Source organism: Oratosquilla oratoria, chromosome 28 (assembly GCF_046742065.1).
Source record: "Oratosquilla oratoria isolate Oo_2021 chromosome 28, ASM4674206v1, whole genome shotgun sequence".
Lineage (NCBI taxonomy): Eukaryota > Metazoa > Arthropoda > Malacostraca > Stomatopoda > Squillidae > Oratosquilla > Oratosquilla oratoria.
Genome location: NC_134804.1, coordinates 34,643,543 through 34,660,217, shown reverse-complemented (window position 1 = coordinate 34,660,217; position 16,675 = coordinate 34,643,543). Strand labels below are relative to the sequence as shown.

Sequence of the window (16,675 nt, the reverse complement as noted above, 5' to 3'; positions counted from 1 at the left end):
TAACATTTTTCATATCCTTTTTCTTGTTTTTGTCTTGTCAAAATATTCCATTTCTCATTTACTGTTGTTTCTTACCTGTGTATCCATCCTTTCCCAGCCTGCTTTTTGAAAAAAAAAAAAAAAAAAATCATTATATCAAAATTTGTTTTTCCATACATCCATCTTCCCTTTCTATATTGTTCGTTTTTCCCATGTATTTTTGTTCATTTTGTTCTAGTTCAACTAATATGTGGTCACTTTTACTTAGTGGTGTCTAATATTCCATTTTGTCCACTATTTCAGGTTCTGATGTGAATATTAGGTCCAGTCTCGTTGGCTCTTCTTCATTTCTATACCTAGTATTCTCTTGCATCCATTGTGTAATTGTATGTTCTATAATTATATTAAGTAGTACATTTCCCCATAGGTCATCTCCACCCTTCACTGTCATCTCTTCCCAGCAGATTTCTTTGCAATTAAAGTCACCCATTATAACTGTTCTTCCTCCATCTTCCCTTATCTTATTTAGTGTTATCTTTGTGTCTTCTAACATATTCTTGTGTTCTCTCTCTTCCCACAAAGCCGTTTCAGGAGGCACATAGTTTACTACAAACTTCTTGATCTTCTTGTCCCTGTCCTCTATTTCCATCATAATCATTTCCACTCTATTCTTTCCATATGTAACATTCCTCACATTCATATCCTTCTTAGTCAGTAATATAACTCCACCCCCTTGTTTTACTTCTCTGTTTCTAATCCATGTCCTACACTGTTGGATGGTAAATAATAATAAATAAATTTATTTGGCAAATAATATACATGAAGTGCAGATAGTGAGAAGAACACATAGTTCGAAATGATAATTGCAATTGCCGAGGATAACACAAAAAAGCATGTACATTTATTACAAAGGATTACAAAGGCGGAGCATGCCGACAGGAGACCTTTTGATCCATATCTAGGTCGGATGCCAAAAAAAAAAAAAAAAAAAAAAAAAAAAAAAAAAAAAAAATCATATTAATAATAAAATAATAAATAAAAACTATAATAATGTAAATAACAAATAAAATATATAAATAAATGCATAGGTATAGTTAAAATAATCAACAGGTAAATAGTAAATGATAATAAATTGACATATAACTAATAATAGATGAAAATCACAGACAAATTATAACAAAACAAAAACAAATAATATAACATAAATTATTATCATTACAGCATCTTACTTAGGTATTTATCTAAATGATTCTTAAAGCTTTGAACTGAACTACATTGCACTACCTGTGCAGGAAGTTTATTCCATTCATTAACTACACGGTTGGCAAAGTTGTTTCTACCTACTTCCAAATTTAATCTATTTCTGGACAGTTTAAGACCATTGTTTCTTGTCTGATTCTCATTCAATGTGAAAATTGTGGTAATGGATCTTTCAATTTTGTCTACACAATTCCCATTATGTCAGGTTCCTTTTCCATCAGGTAATCATTCAGTTCATTCAAGCCTGTTATTAATCCATATATATTTGTGAAAGACACTTTTAATTTTCTGCTACTTCCATCCTGTTTTCTGTTTCCCTTCTGTTTTTCTCTCCTATGAACCATTTCCTCACTTTCATATCTACTCTCCAATAGAATTTCTCTTTGTCTGACTGTTGTGTTCTCGTTTTTTTTCCCTAGCTTTGATTATTTTTGTTTTCTCTTCCTCTTTATTCATCTTTCTTTATATCCAAACCTGTTTGTACTGATCACTTTCTACTAGTTTCCCTGTTTTTGATAAGACATTCTCTGCTGTTGTTTGTAACCTGAATTTAATCTTAATTGGTCTGGTCTTGTTTATACTGTATTTCCCCAGCCTATATACATTCTTCAATTTCTTTCCCTACTTCTTGTTCACCCTCTTGAAATATTTTTTATATCTTGTTCACTCTTTCTCATCCCTTACTCTTGTAGAGATTATACTTTTCTTCCATTTCTAATATAATTATACATTTCTTTTTATCTGCTAAGTCTCTTACTATAATCTCCTCTCTATTAACTTTAATAACTGTGTCCTTAGTTTGTTCCGTCATCTGTTGTTTCACTATATCTTTAAATTCAATTTTGCTATCCTCCTGAACCTTTTTCCAATCATTTACTTCTTTTGCCATGGTATGGACTCTTTGTTCCCTTTATTATTCCTCTTTAATTCCTCATTCTCATTCTTTACTTCTTTTAACTGTCTTTTTAATTCTTCTATTTCTTTAGTTAGGTTTTGGTTCTCCTTCTTTAGTTTTACAATTGATCAACTCTTTGTGTAATTAATGCAAGTTGGCTAAACCTAACCTCCCATGATTCATTCATTTTTGTTAGTTTTTCCTCTAGACTTGCTAATCAGAGGAGGTTGCCATCTCCTCCCCCATTAAATCCATAGAAATAATTATCTCCACTTTCCATTGCGTTGCTCTTATCTATATTTCTAATTTTGATGCCTTTACTGATTTGCTCGATTTCAGCTTTGTCGTCTGCACATATCTTGTTTACATTCCTTCTGACACCTGGACCCCTTTCATCCCCTTCTTCATTTTCTTCCATTTTTCTCAAGAATGCCTCCCTTTCTCCTTTTTCTTCACCTGCCCACTACACCACGAGCTTTCCCCTTCCCTACTGATAGAACACAGGTACTCCCTCATTGAAATCCATGAAAATTACGTGTGTTTTTTTCTGGAGTTTCAATCTTCGCCGTCAATCAGACGTGTGTGTGGGTGTGTGTCTTGTTAAAGACCAGTGCTAAGTCATTTTCAACTATCTTCTTGTTTTTTCCATTCGTCTTATATGTTTTTTATATTCCAGGGGGAGATACAACACAAGTCTACGGAGATCCATAGTATATTGACACTAATTATATAATTACATTGGCAAGGTTTCGGTTGTTACATACAACCATCTTCAGGCAAAGATTGACAGGAAAAGGTCCATGTCAAATATGCTAGTGGGGTTATGAGTTGACAGGGCTTTTATGGTTCGAACTAAGGTGGAATTAGATGTTCGAGTTGGATCAGAAGGACCTAGGGGTGGGGCTGGGCAAGGTTAGCGTCAGTTGATGTTATGTGTCATATTGTTCAGGGTTTTTTGTCTAGGCGTGATGGATTCTTTGTTTAGGAGTAAGCTGCCAAATGCGTTTGTATGGTAATGATTGGCGTGTGTTGTGAAATGTAGACTTTCTCGAGGATGTGTAGTTTTTTGTGATTGTTACAGCAATTGAGCATTTTTGTATTGTTAACTAAGTCTTGTCTTGTGGGATTTCTGTTGTGATATTGAGTAATGTGTTTTCATATGCTACCATCATGGGCATGTATTATGAGCCTCCTGCTAAGTGAGGTAGTAGGAACACCAATGGAATTCATGTTGAGTAGAAGTTTACAACCTTTCTTCAGGATAGGATTATTGGTATACCAAGTCCGTTTGCTTCAGGGTGATGTTATCATTTGTAAGGTTATTCTTCATGAAAAGACTAGAGACAGTCATGTTTTTAGGAGCCCAACTGGGAGTTGTGTGTATATGTAAGGTCACAGCATTAACCAAAGATCAGTTATGGACTCTGATCTGAGAGAGTAACTGTCAATCATGAGTCAAACGCATGATTCAAGACCATGGTGAATCACACAGTACAATGCCCCACGCTAACAATCCCTAGACAACACTATCTTAATTGAGTGACATGTAGACCCACCCAAATACTGTTTCCACTTACCATAAGGCCATAAGTCTTCTGCAAATGAGACCAAGGCAATAGATAGATTGACTGATTTAGTTTAATTCTTTTACTATTTGAAAGAGAAACAGTATAATTTTTGATAGGCCTGACTGGTTAAGTGTTCATAGCTGACCCAATGAGATATCTAATTTGTTGACAGAGGCTTTACCCCCAACTGAATGACTTCTAGTCCCTAAATTATTCATGTTCAGTTCATATGTAACTTGATTACATCCACAATATTTCTGTATGATTATGAGTAAGTGGCAACCTTTTTTGATCCATAGATATATAAGGGGTCCTGTCTCTTCTCTCCAACATATCATACTTATATTCAAACTTATGTATGGTTCATGGTGTGTGTGTAGATATTAATAGATACAGTGTACTTAATGAAAAATATTATTTGTCTGAAGTGATGTTTTGTGTTACTATTCCTAAAGTCAGGATAGTGCTTCTCACTGGTTTTATGTAAATAATGCCTGATTTTAGTCACTTGAGTGGTACCATATATTTGTAGTCTGATGCTGACATTTGGCACTTTATTCTTTTAGGACACAATCGTGCTAAAGAGGTGAACTCAATCTCCACTCAAAAAAGAATGTTGTGTGACTGGTCTGTAAAGAGTGTTGCTAAAGGTTTGGACATAGATAATGTGTTAAAATTATTGCAATTAACCCTCTTAACCTCTTCAATATAACTCAAATTTTCATGGGCAGCATCAGCTGTCTGATGTACAATGATTTGATGATGGATCACAGTACTTGCATGATAAAATATAAAGTTTTACCTGTATTACTCATTTCCTTTCACTCTGAATATTAATAACCACAGAAAATATGATTAAGCCAGTTTACAGAATATGGGGGTCACTTAACTACAACTACAAAATAAATATAATCAAGATGCAAACACCATACAAGAATTTAAGAACAAACTAGATGTAGCGAGATACAAAGACAGGTCACTCTGAGCACAGCTCCCCTTCTCATATAATACAACTAGGTAAATACATACCTACTTGCACCCCATGATGCCTACGTAGCTGTCACCAAATAGAAGGGGTTAACAATAATAATGCTCTTTGCAGGTAATATGTCAGTTTATGCTGGACAATCTTGTCAATATAAAGGGGGTGGTAGTACAATGGAGGTGTTGAGACAGCTAACATCCCCTTCTGGTACAACTACTGCATTCCCTCTTCAGATATTATTTTGGCTGAGATTACTTAAAGTTGAAGGACTTTGTGGGAGATCTTGTTACTTATTCATAGGTTTCCATTAGCTTCCAGTGGGTTCAAAGGCCTGGAGAAATCAGGAGATTTGAGAACAGTTACAATGGAAGGAGTTGCAGACTTCATTCAAATTATCCTACTGATGAAAATTGTGCAGGTAGTAACCATACACTACCTTGTATGTAATGATGCTTCTTCCATGGTTTCACTATATTCCTGGCAAAGTAATATACACCTAGCCCAAGATTTGCTAATTCCATATTTGCAGTTCACCAATATTCATAAGTGATTTTGTGTTGAATGTTACTTTTCTGGTTTAAGTGCTTATTTGCAGGTATTTCTTTGCACATGGTATGGGTCTAGGAGGTTTGGAAAATTATTCAATGTCCCCTAACTCACATGAATGTCAGGGGTCAGGTGTATCCAAGATGAAAAGAAGAGTGTGAAGGTCATTTAAGTCAAGAAAAATTACTGTGTAAAATAAAAAGGTAGATATTTAGAACAGACTTTTTAATTGCCCCTGTAAATCTGTCATAATAAATATTGTGTATTTTTCAACTGTATAGGTCAAAATTGCATTAGTTATGCATATGGTAGCACAAATGCCCAGAAGGTATGACAAGTTGTCCTGAGGATGAGGGTAAGTTTGTATTCTGTGGAATGTGGTTCCTAACAATGAAGAGCACCACTCAAAAATGGCATATGAATTTGCCCATATTATACATTGAGGCAAAGTTTGTACATACACTATATGGAACTGATGATTCAAGTATTTCTTTATGGAACCAAAGGAGCATGTGAGATACAGACATAAATATAAGAAATAAAAACTCAGTTGCCCACTTTTAAAAAGGAGAAGGTAAAGGAGACATGGACAACTGGTTTGAAGCTAGGTATGATAATTCAGAGTAAGAGATAGGACCCCATGAGCTTTGTTCCTTTCCTGTGAACTACGGATAAGTAAACACACCCATTATATATAACACTGATCGCTGGTGCCATCTGAGTCCTTTGTGTACATGTGGTGCTACACAACAGTGTTAAGTCAAGGGGGTGATACTACAAATATATATATATGTGAAAATTGCCAGTAACCACTTTAAAGTTTTCCTCATTTTGGCCAGACTTTTTATTCATTGGGTTATGGGCACCATGGATCCTTGCCCTTAGGTCGGAAAAAAAAATATATATATAAATTTTAAGGGGTTTTTATACGGTCAAACATCTTGGCCAACACGTTTGACAACACAGTGTTTGAGAGTATGTTTGAACATGTGAAAGGGGTAAACATGTTGGACCAATGTGTTGGACGGATGTCTGATCTGGCCTGACTTTTGTGGGCGGAACTTGCACGTTCATGTCCATACATGAACGTCTGAACACGCATCAATCTCCAACCGTCATACATACTCAAATCTTGCAGAGGTAACATCTATAGCAGCTCCTTCAGTGACAGACCGCGATTATTTCCAAAATGAATGATACGTGTGCCGCTAAGGACAAGAAAAGGGAAATTATGGTAGATTTCATTGACATATATAGGAAGTATATGGCATTGTGGAAGGTGAAATCAAAAGAATACTATAATAGGAATTTAAGAAATAAAGGTATATATGAATTGCATGGAATGCTAAAAGAAATTGACCCTCAGTGCACGCGGGATGATGTGATGAAAAAAAATGTCTTTGTAGTTCCCTAAGAGGACTTGACAAGTTTCTGGTATAATCCTAGATAAGGTGCTAGTTGCGATGAGAGATGAAAATCTCGAGTCTTGCAGAAATCTGTCCGTTGCTAAAAAACGCAATGTTGTGCTCAGCCGTTCATGAGGGCTAGTGGACTTTCTCATAACAGTGTCTTTACAAGGAATGAATGGAGTGACCAAATTCAGAAGTTCTATATATGTTGATTCGTCCATGCCCATATAATTGCGCAAATCATCTGGGTGTAACTTCAGCTCCTTCATTAAGTTGGTATGAGAAATGTGGTCCCTTTTCAATCAACAGTCCTTTGTCCACTTTGAACGCTTCCTTTTCTTTTCATTGAGGGCAATCACTATCCCAATTGCCATCACCTCGTCTTGAATAAGGGATCACCACGAGCATAGCTCCCCTTCCCGTAAAATACATATATATAACTATACATGTACATATATAATGTATATATATATATATATATATATATATATATATATATGTATATAGTATGTGTACATATATACAGTATATATATATATATATATACACATACATATACCAAAGGCTTTTTCATCCTAGATGGGGGGTAGCCTCAAAGAAAAAGGCATAGAAACCACTCCCACCCATTACATTTCCTATATATTCCACTCCCCTCCACCCTCCTCCCTCCCTCTTATCTTGGCACCTCCTGGATGACGGGTCATCCCTACATCCTGTCCACTACCCTGGGTCAGAAGCAGTGTCGCAAGACACAGCGCGTCCACAGCAAGGCCGTTTTATAAATTCGGCGACCCCCCTCTCCGTCCCCTCACGCAGAAAAGGAGAAGACGGGAAGAAATCCCTTCGGGCTGCGTCAATTTTCTTTTCACACCTACCTCCCCACCCACTCCCCCACATGCATCATAGCATCATCTATACACAACCCCTCTCCATTTACCCCTATCTTCTGTCCTCTCCCGTCCTTCCTCTCTTTTGTAATGCCCCTTTCACCCCATCCATCCATCTCATCCTAGGGCTCCCCCTCATATACACTCCTACCACCTCTGCCTTCCATATGTATATATATATATATATATATATATATATATATATATATATATACATGTATGTATATAATGTGTATATATATATATATATATATATATATATATATATATATATATATGTTTGTATATATATATATATATATACATATATGTATGTATATAATGTATATATATATGAATATATATATATATATATATATATATATATGTGTGTGTGTGTGTGTGTATATATCATATAAAATTTTGTCACTTTAGATGTCGATTCCCTACTACACTTGTATCATAGCACCACTGCGTCCACGATTTTTGAAGGAGAATAAATTCATATATTTTAGTTGATTTTCGTATGATTTAGAAGATGGAAAAGAAAAGGAAATTGAGAAAAAAAAAAGGATATGGAGGATTTTAACTGATTCTTTGAGACAACATGTTTAACCATATCTTAACAAGAAAACTTACGTATATCTTACAAATAAAGTTACTACTGCATGTAGATTAGATTGGGATGTACGATATCATATCATTATAATTCGCTCAGTCGCGGGCTCGTGATCACCACGCCCAGTAAACTAGTATGACTCTCCGTCACTCCGTGCAGTAACTGCAGTTGCGCTACCAATAAGTTGGTGAAAACTTGAAAGTAGGTGGATAGTAATCTTTTTGTTCATATTAATAATAAGTTGAGTGTACCATGACGTAAGAGGACACGTAATTTGTACAAAAGAAAGCAATTAGATTTAAAACCAGTGTGCTGACATGTAGGAGCGAAAACGTATTGTCCGTACGATGAACACAGCTTCAGAACGTTCTGGACGTGTATTCATTTCACGTAGGACGTAGTTAGGGTGAAATATTTGCCAAAGTGAGTGAATGAAGTTTGTGATATAGACGTGTTTATTTTAGTAGTTAGAATTTTGTTAGCATTTGGCATAGTGCTTTTTGCATTTGGCATAGTGCTATAATTATATGGAACAGATTATGGATGCCGACAACTAATAAGTACTTTTGTAACTTTGCACGTAGAAGAAACGTATTAACCGAATTCAATCTGCGACCGATCAGTGACCAATATAGGGTGAGAGTATTCTAGTAGATATTGAGATTAAGGCAAGTTATAATTTAAAAAAAATTAAGGCAAGTTATAATTAAAAGAAAAAAGAAACTGAAAAAGACGTAGTAGACAAATGTAAGGATCAACCTAAATTATTCTACAGATATGTAAATGGTAAACTATTAAATAAACAGGAAATAGTGAAACTACGGCAAGGGAATACGGAATATATAGAAGATATGGAAATGGTTGAAATTATGAACAAATCTTTCAAATCTGTATGCACAAATGAAAATATACACACTTGGGATGAAGGAAAAGGTGAAAGATTCCCCACAATGAAAGAAATAATTGTGACACGGAAAGAAATAAGGGACCAAATAATGAACCTTGATATCTGAAAATCACACGGCCCGAACGGAATTGCAAACTGGATAGTATACTAAAAGAATGTACAGATGAACTAACGGACAAAATATATAATAAAATAGATTGCTCACTCAAAGAAGGAAAGGTACTGCAAGATTGGAAAAATGCATATATGTCACTATATAATGGGGTAGACAAGAAAGACCCAACAAACTATAGACAAGTCTCCCTTACAAGTACTATGGCCAAAATTTGTGAAAAGGTCATCAAAAGTAAATGGATTAAACATCTGGAAGAGACTATACTAAATCCAAAGAATTCAGTTTTGGACAAGGAAGATCATGTGCCCCAACTTTTATTTGTTTTTCTTCAAGATTAATAGATATAATGCAATAAAGGGATGGTCGAACAGACTGTGCTTTTCTGGATTTACAAAAAGAGTTTGATAAAGTACCACACAAAAAACTATTAAGAAAACTCAAAACAACTGGAGGTGTACACAAAAAAATGACAAATGAAGGAAAGATTTCTTGCTTGAGAGAAAAATGAGAGTGGTGCTCAGATATAGAAACTCGACCTGGGAAGAAATGATAAATGGAGTCCCACAGGGTTCAGTACTGGCTCTGATAATGTTTGCTATATATATAAATAACATGGATGAAAGTGTAGAATGTTACATGAACTTCTTTGGAGATGATGCAAAACTATTAAAAAAAGTAAGTAAAGAAAAAGACTGAATCCCTATAGTCTGGGAATGGGGTCAAAAGTGGGAAGTAAACTTCAACATTAAGAAATGTAGTATAAATAATGGAATTTGTTAATATATATATATATATATATATATATATATATATATATATATATATATATAAATATATATATATATATATATATATATATATATATATATATATATATATATATATATAGTATATATATAAGGACAATATAAAATTGGTGGAAAGGCAGTAAAGAAAGTTAGTTAAAAAAGGAGCTAGAAGTAATTATCACCAAAGACACCCCAGACAACCATATAAACAAAATAGTTGGAGAAACCTTTAATTTACTAAGATCAATAAAAGTGGTTGTTAATTGACTGGATGAGGTAATGGTAAAATAAAACAATAGCCACACTGATAATAACAAGTTTTGAGTATGCTGCAACACTACAAAGTACAAAAAGTATTGTACAAGGAAAATAGAATGAATCCAAAGAGCAATGACAAAGATGGCCCCAACATTTTCAAAATTGACATACGAACAAAGATTGTCTAAACTGGAACTGCCAACCCTGGAACAAAGAAGAGAAAGAGGCGACCTATTGGTCATTTACAGAATAATGAAAGGCATAGAAGTCCTTGACTGAGAAGTCTTATTAAAGAGGGATGAAAGACAAACAAGGTCAAGGGGGCATGAAAAGAAACTCAAAAAGGGTAGTTATAGAAGAGGTCTGAAAAAAAAAAAAGTTTTCCACACAGAGTGGTGGATGTCTGGAACAAACTGGACAAAACAGTAGTGTGTGAAAACACCATACAAGAATGTAAGAACAAACTAGATGTTACAAGATATAAAGACAGGTCACAATGAGCATAGTTCCCCTTACTATATAATACAACTAGGTAGATACACCTTTAGGCATGTGTAAAGATTGATTACATATTTACATAGTCATTCTTCTTGCAGGGACTTATTACAAGATGCAACGTAGGAGAGGAAAGGACAACAGAAGGGTGAGTTACAGAGGGATCATCTTATATGTATCTTAGATAGTAATTTCAGACATCTCCATTTATCATATATTGTTGTGGAGGCATTTTCACTAGAGAAGAGACAACTCTGTACTTACCTTGAATTAGGAGAGAAGTTTTGAAAGATGTAGATGATGGCAAACTTAGGAACACTTAGGAACATTTGCTTGTTCAAAAATATTTTATCCCTCCACCCATAGTGTAAACAATCAGAGAGGAAAAATATAATTCAAAGAATAAGGTAACTCTTAGGGGGGGGGGAATAAAAAATGTAGTGTCAGAATTCAACAAACAATTGGACTTTCAAAACTGTATGCATGATATTTTCTGGATATCTTCATTCTTTCCTTCAAGAGACTGGAAAATATCTTGGAGTTAAAATAGTGAACACCTGGTAAGGAATATTACCATTCAGGAAGTGAGTGACTCCAAACAACTCGCAGTTTTGGAGGCCCTCCATGTAAAGACAAAGGTGCTGAACTTGGACATCCAATCCAGTGTACTCCTCTTATCTACCTGCTGCTAGATACATTTGTTCTTGAATTACCCAAGTAGGCATGATACTATGAGTGGCATACTGTGATAAATCCTACCATAAGGGACATAGTACAATGTGTGGTGCCTTCTTTCCATTTTGTCCATGACCTCTCCAACCATACCCGATGTTACTACGTATATATATATATATATATATTATATTATATTATATATATTATATATATATATATATATATATATATATATATATACATATATATATATATATATATATATATATATATATATATATACATATATACACACACACTTTCGTCGGATGGACGACGAGAATTGGAATTCCGAAGAAAAAGGAAAATCTACGTGGATCTCAGCGTCAAGGAAGATACCTTATTGTATTTATAGAGAAGGGGAAAGCTTGTGGTATAGTGGGAAAGTGATAAAAAAGGAGAAGGGGAGGGAAATGGAAGGAAATGAGGAAGAGGGGGACATGGTCCAGGAGGCCAGGTGTCTTGTAAAACAAAAGATGGACCGATGATGACGATTTCGGTGATGACGGGATCAACAAAAATGTAAAGATTAAAAATATAGATAAGAGCAGCACAGTAGAAGGTGATGATAATAGTTTCCAAGGATTTAAAGAGGGTGGGGGGAATACCAACCTCCCCTGATTAGCAAGACTAGAGGAAAAACTTGATAGAATGACTGAGCATTGGGAAAATAGGTTAGGTAACGTAGCCAAGATTGCGCAGAGTTGAAAGATTGGAAGAACTAGAGAAGACGAACAAAAACTTAACTTTAGAAATAGAAGAATTAAAAAGACAGTTAATAGAAGTTAAAGAAGATAATGAGGAACTAAAGAGGAATAATAAAGACAATAAAGAGGCCATAGCAAAGGAAGCACAGGGCTGAAAAAAATCCAAGAAAACAGTAAAGTTGCATTTACTGACATAATTAAGCAACAAATGAAAGAAACTGAAGACTCAGTTATTAAAGTGATGAGATAGAAGGAGAATATAGTAAGAGACTTAGCAGACAAAAAGAAATGTATTATTATATTAGGAATGGAAGAGAAATTTAACCAAAATAGAACCACAAGAATTAAAGAGGAAAAATAAAAAGTTAACTGTTAACTAGAATTAGTTCAGGAAGATGAACCTGAAATCATGAAACAAATTGAAGAGATGTTTAGACTCGGAAAATATAGTACAGATAAGACCAGACCAATTAAGATTAAATTAAGGTCACAAACAACAGCAGAGAATATCTTAGCAAAAACAGGGAAACTAGCAACAAGTGAATATAAAAAGGTATGGATAAAAAGAGAAATGAATAAAGAGGAAAGAGAGGAAGAAGAAATGAAAAGGCAAGAAGCTAAAGAAAAAAACGAGAACAGAACAGAGTCAGAAAAAGAAGAATTCTATTGGATAGTGAACATGAAAGTGAGGAAATGGACCATAACAGAGAGAAACAAAAAAGAAACAGAAAATACAATGGAAATAACAGAAAGTTAAGAGTGCCCTACACAAATATAGATGGATTAATAACAGGACTGAATGAAGTGAACGAGTATCTGAAGGAAAAAGAACCGAACATAATTGGAATTGTAGAGACAAAATTAAAAGGTCCACTACCACCCAACAGCATAGGACACAATGCATATAATTATTGGATTAGAAACAGAGAGACAAAACAAGGGGGTGGAGTTATGTTCCTGACTAAGAAGGATATAAATGTGAAGAGCATCACATATGGAAAGAAAAGAGTAGAGATGATTATGATAGAAGTAGAAGACAGAGATAAGAAGAGCAGAAAGTTTGTAATAAACTATGTACCCCCAGAAACAGCCTCGTGGGAAGAGAGTGAACATAAAAGTATGTTAGAAGACACAAGAATAACATTAAACAAGATAATGGAAGATGGAGGAAGAATAGTTATGGGCGACTTTAATTGCAAAGAAGTCTGCTGGGAAGAGATGACAGTAAAGGGTGGAGAAGATTCATGGGGAAATGTTCTACTTGAGATGATTATTGACCACACAATGACACAATGGATTCAAGAGAACACTAGGTATAGAAATGAAGAAGAACCATCGAGACTAGACTTAATAATCACATCAGAACCTGAAATAGTGGAAAAGATAGAATACCAGGCACCAATAAGTAAAAGTGACCACATATTGATAGAACTAGAACTAAATGAGGAAAAATACATGAAAAGAAATGAACAATATAGAAAAGGAAAATTGATGTATGAATTTTTTTTTTTTTAATAAAATAAGAGAATTCTTTCAAAATGAAAACTGGGAAAGAATACACAAAGAAGATACAACAGTAGAAGAGAAATGGAATATTTTGACAAAAAATGTATAAAAAAGGAGTGGAAAAGTATGTCCCAAGACAAAAACAAGAAAAAGAATATGTAAAATGCTGGTACAACAAAAATTGTAAGGAGTTAAAAGACAAAAGAGATCAAGCTTGGACCAAATGGAAGAAAAACAAAAGACCTGAAAAATGGAAAATATATACTAGTTATAGAAATGAATATGTACAAGTGTGCAGAGACGAAAAAAGAAAATATGAAAAAGATGTCATAGAAAAATGTAAAGATCAACCAAAACTATTCTACAGATTTGTAAACAACTGAAAAACAAACAAGAATTAGAGAAATTATGACAAGGAGGAGTTGAATACACAGAGGAAATAGAAATGGCAGAAATTATGAACAAGCATTTTAAATCAGTGTTTACAAGAGAGAACATACAACCTGGAGAGATCGAATGGGAAAAGAAAGTCCCCCCTATGAAAGAAATAGAAGTAACAAAGAATGAAATAATGAAACACTTGAGTAATCTTGATGTCAGAAAATCGCATGGACCAGATGAAATAGCAAACTGGATTTTGAAAGAATGCAGGAATGAACTGGCAGACAAAATACATAGCATAATAAACAGTTCCTTGAAAGAAGGAAAAGTTCCAAAAGATTGGAAAAGATCAAATATAGCACCTATATACAAAGGAGGAAATAAAGAGGACCCTACCAACTATAGACCAGTCTCTCTAACAAGTACAAAAGCAAAAATCTGTGAAAGAATTATCAAAAGTAGATGGGTAAAGTATTTAGAAAAAAACAACGTACTAAATCCAAGGCAATTTGGATTCAGACAAGGATGATCATGTGTCACCAATTTGATATGTTTCTATTCAAGCCTAATGGATGTAATACAAGAAAGAGATGGATGGGCTGATTGTGCATTTCTAGACCTAAAAAAAGCTTTTGACAAAGTACCACATAAAAAGTTACTTAAGAAATTAGAAACTGAAAGAGGAATACAGGGCAAACTGCTTAAATGGATGGAAGACTTATTGCATGAAAGAAAAATGAGAGTAGTGATAAGAGACAAACACTAACTGGGATGAAGTAATAAGCGGTGTTCCCCAAGGAACAGTTCTGGCCCCAATAATGTTTGCTATATATATGGATAAAGAAATTGAAAGTTACATGAGCTTCTTTGCAGATGACGCAAAACTGTTAAAATGAAAAGTGAACACGGAAGAAGATTGTGAGTCACTACAGAGTGATCTCAATAAAGTATGGGAATGGAGTAAGAAGTGGGAGATGGAGTTCAATACCAAAAAGTGTAATATAATGGAATTTGGAAAAAGCAAAAAAAGAACAGAAGGATCATATAAATTGGGAGAAGAAGGAATAAAAAAAAGTTGAAAATGAGAAGGACCTGGGAGTCATTATTATGAATAATATGTCACCTGAGAAACATATAAACAAGATTTTTGGAGAAACTTATAATTTAATAAGAACAATCAGAGTGGCATTTACATACCTGGATGAAATGGTGAAGAAAATATTAATCTCATTGATAAGACCAAGATTGGAATATACAGTAATGATGTGGACACCAAATACAAAAAATGTATAACAAAACTTGAAAGAATACAAAGAGCAATCACAAAATTGGCACCAACACTCTCAAAACTATCATATGAAGAGAGACTAGCAAAACTTGAACTACAGACACTAGAGCAAAGAAGAGAGAGAGGAGATTTGGTAACTATTTACAGAATCATGAAAGGCATAGAAATTATTGATAGGATCTAATAAAATGGGATGAAAGAAATACAAGAGGACACGGAAAGAAAATCAAGAAAGACAGCTATAGAAGAGATCTGAAAAAGAATAGCTTTCCTCACTGAGTAATAGACATTTGGAACAAGTTAGATGAGAAAGTAGTGGGTGCAAAAACAATACATGAATTTAAAAATAGTTTACATAAAATGAGATATAAAGACGGGACACCATGAGCATAGCTCCCCTTCCCGTAAAATACAACCAGGTAAATACAACTAGGTAAATACACACACACACCAAGGGGTTTCTTCCTCCATATATGGGAGGTAGCCAACTCCAACCCATTCCACTCCCATCTTCCACCCTTGTTTATCTCTCATCTTAGCTCCTCATGGGTGAAGGGTCATCCCTGTTTCCTGCCCACTGCTCTGGGTCAGAAGCAGTACAGTAAGATAGCACATCCATCACTTCATTTAATTAGTGACACCCCCCCCCCCTCCATCCCCTCATGTGGAAAATAAAGAAGACAGAGTGAAATCTCTTTGGACTGTGTCAAAAGATCATCCACACTCCCCCCCCCCCCACCCCATTCCTTTCCTTGAATCAAAGTATCATCTCTACACAGCCATTCTCCACTCACCCCATCCCCTGCCTTCTTTCCTTGTTCAACAGACAACTCTTGCTTAAAGCCCCTTTCATCCCATCCATCCATCCATCTCATCCTCAAATGTCCCCTTAAGTTCACTCCATCCACCTCTGCTTTCCACAGCTCTTTTACTAACCTTTCTTCACTCATTCTTTCCTGTCCAAACCATCCCAGCACTCTTTCATCAGCCCTATTTGCCATCATCTTTTTACACCCCCGCTCTCTTCCTCATCTCGTTTCTCACTCCAACCTTGTAACCTGTACCATACTTCTCAGGCATTTCATTTCAAACACATTTAAGCCTCTCTCTTATTGTAAATTCCAAGTCTCCACCCCACAAAGTGTTGTTGTCACAATCATACATACATATACCAAAGGCTTTTTCCCCCTTACAATCACCCCTTCATATAATATCTTTTTTGCATTCCCAGATGTCTATTTCTCATGACACTTTTTTATCCCCCAAGGCATTTACTTGCCTCTCTCAATCTACAATTTCCCTCTACCTTCACTCCTCCATTTCTTGCCACATGTGACCCCAAATACTACTATCCACTTCCCCCTGCCTCTCCTTTAAGGCTTACTCCCA

At 34.9% G+C, this 16,675-nt stretch overlaps 1 pseudogene; it reads left to right on the top strand.

The window, feature by feature from the left end:
* LOC143040476 (uncharacterized) overlaps window positions 1-16,675 on the top strand; it is an 80,017-nt pseudogene that overhangs the window by 42,419 nt on the left and 20,923 nt on the right.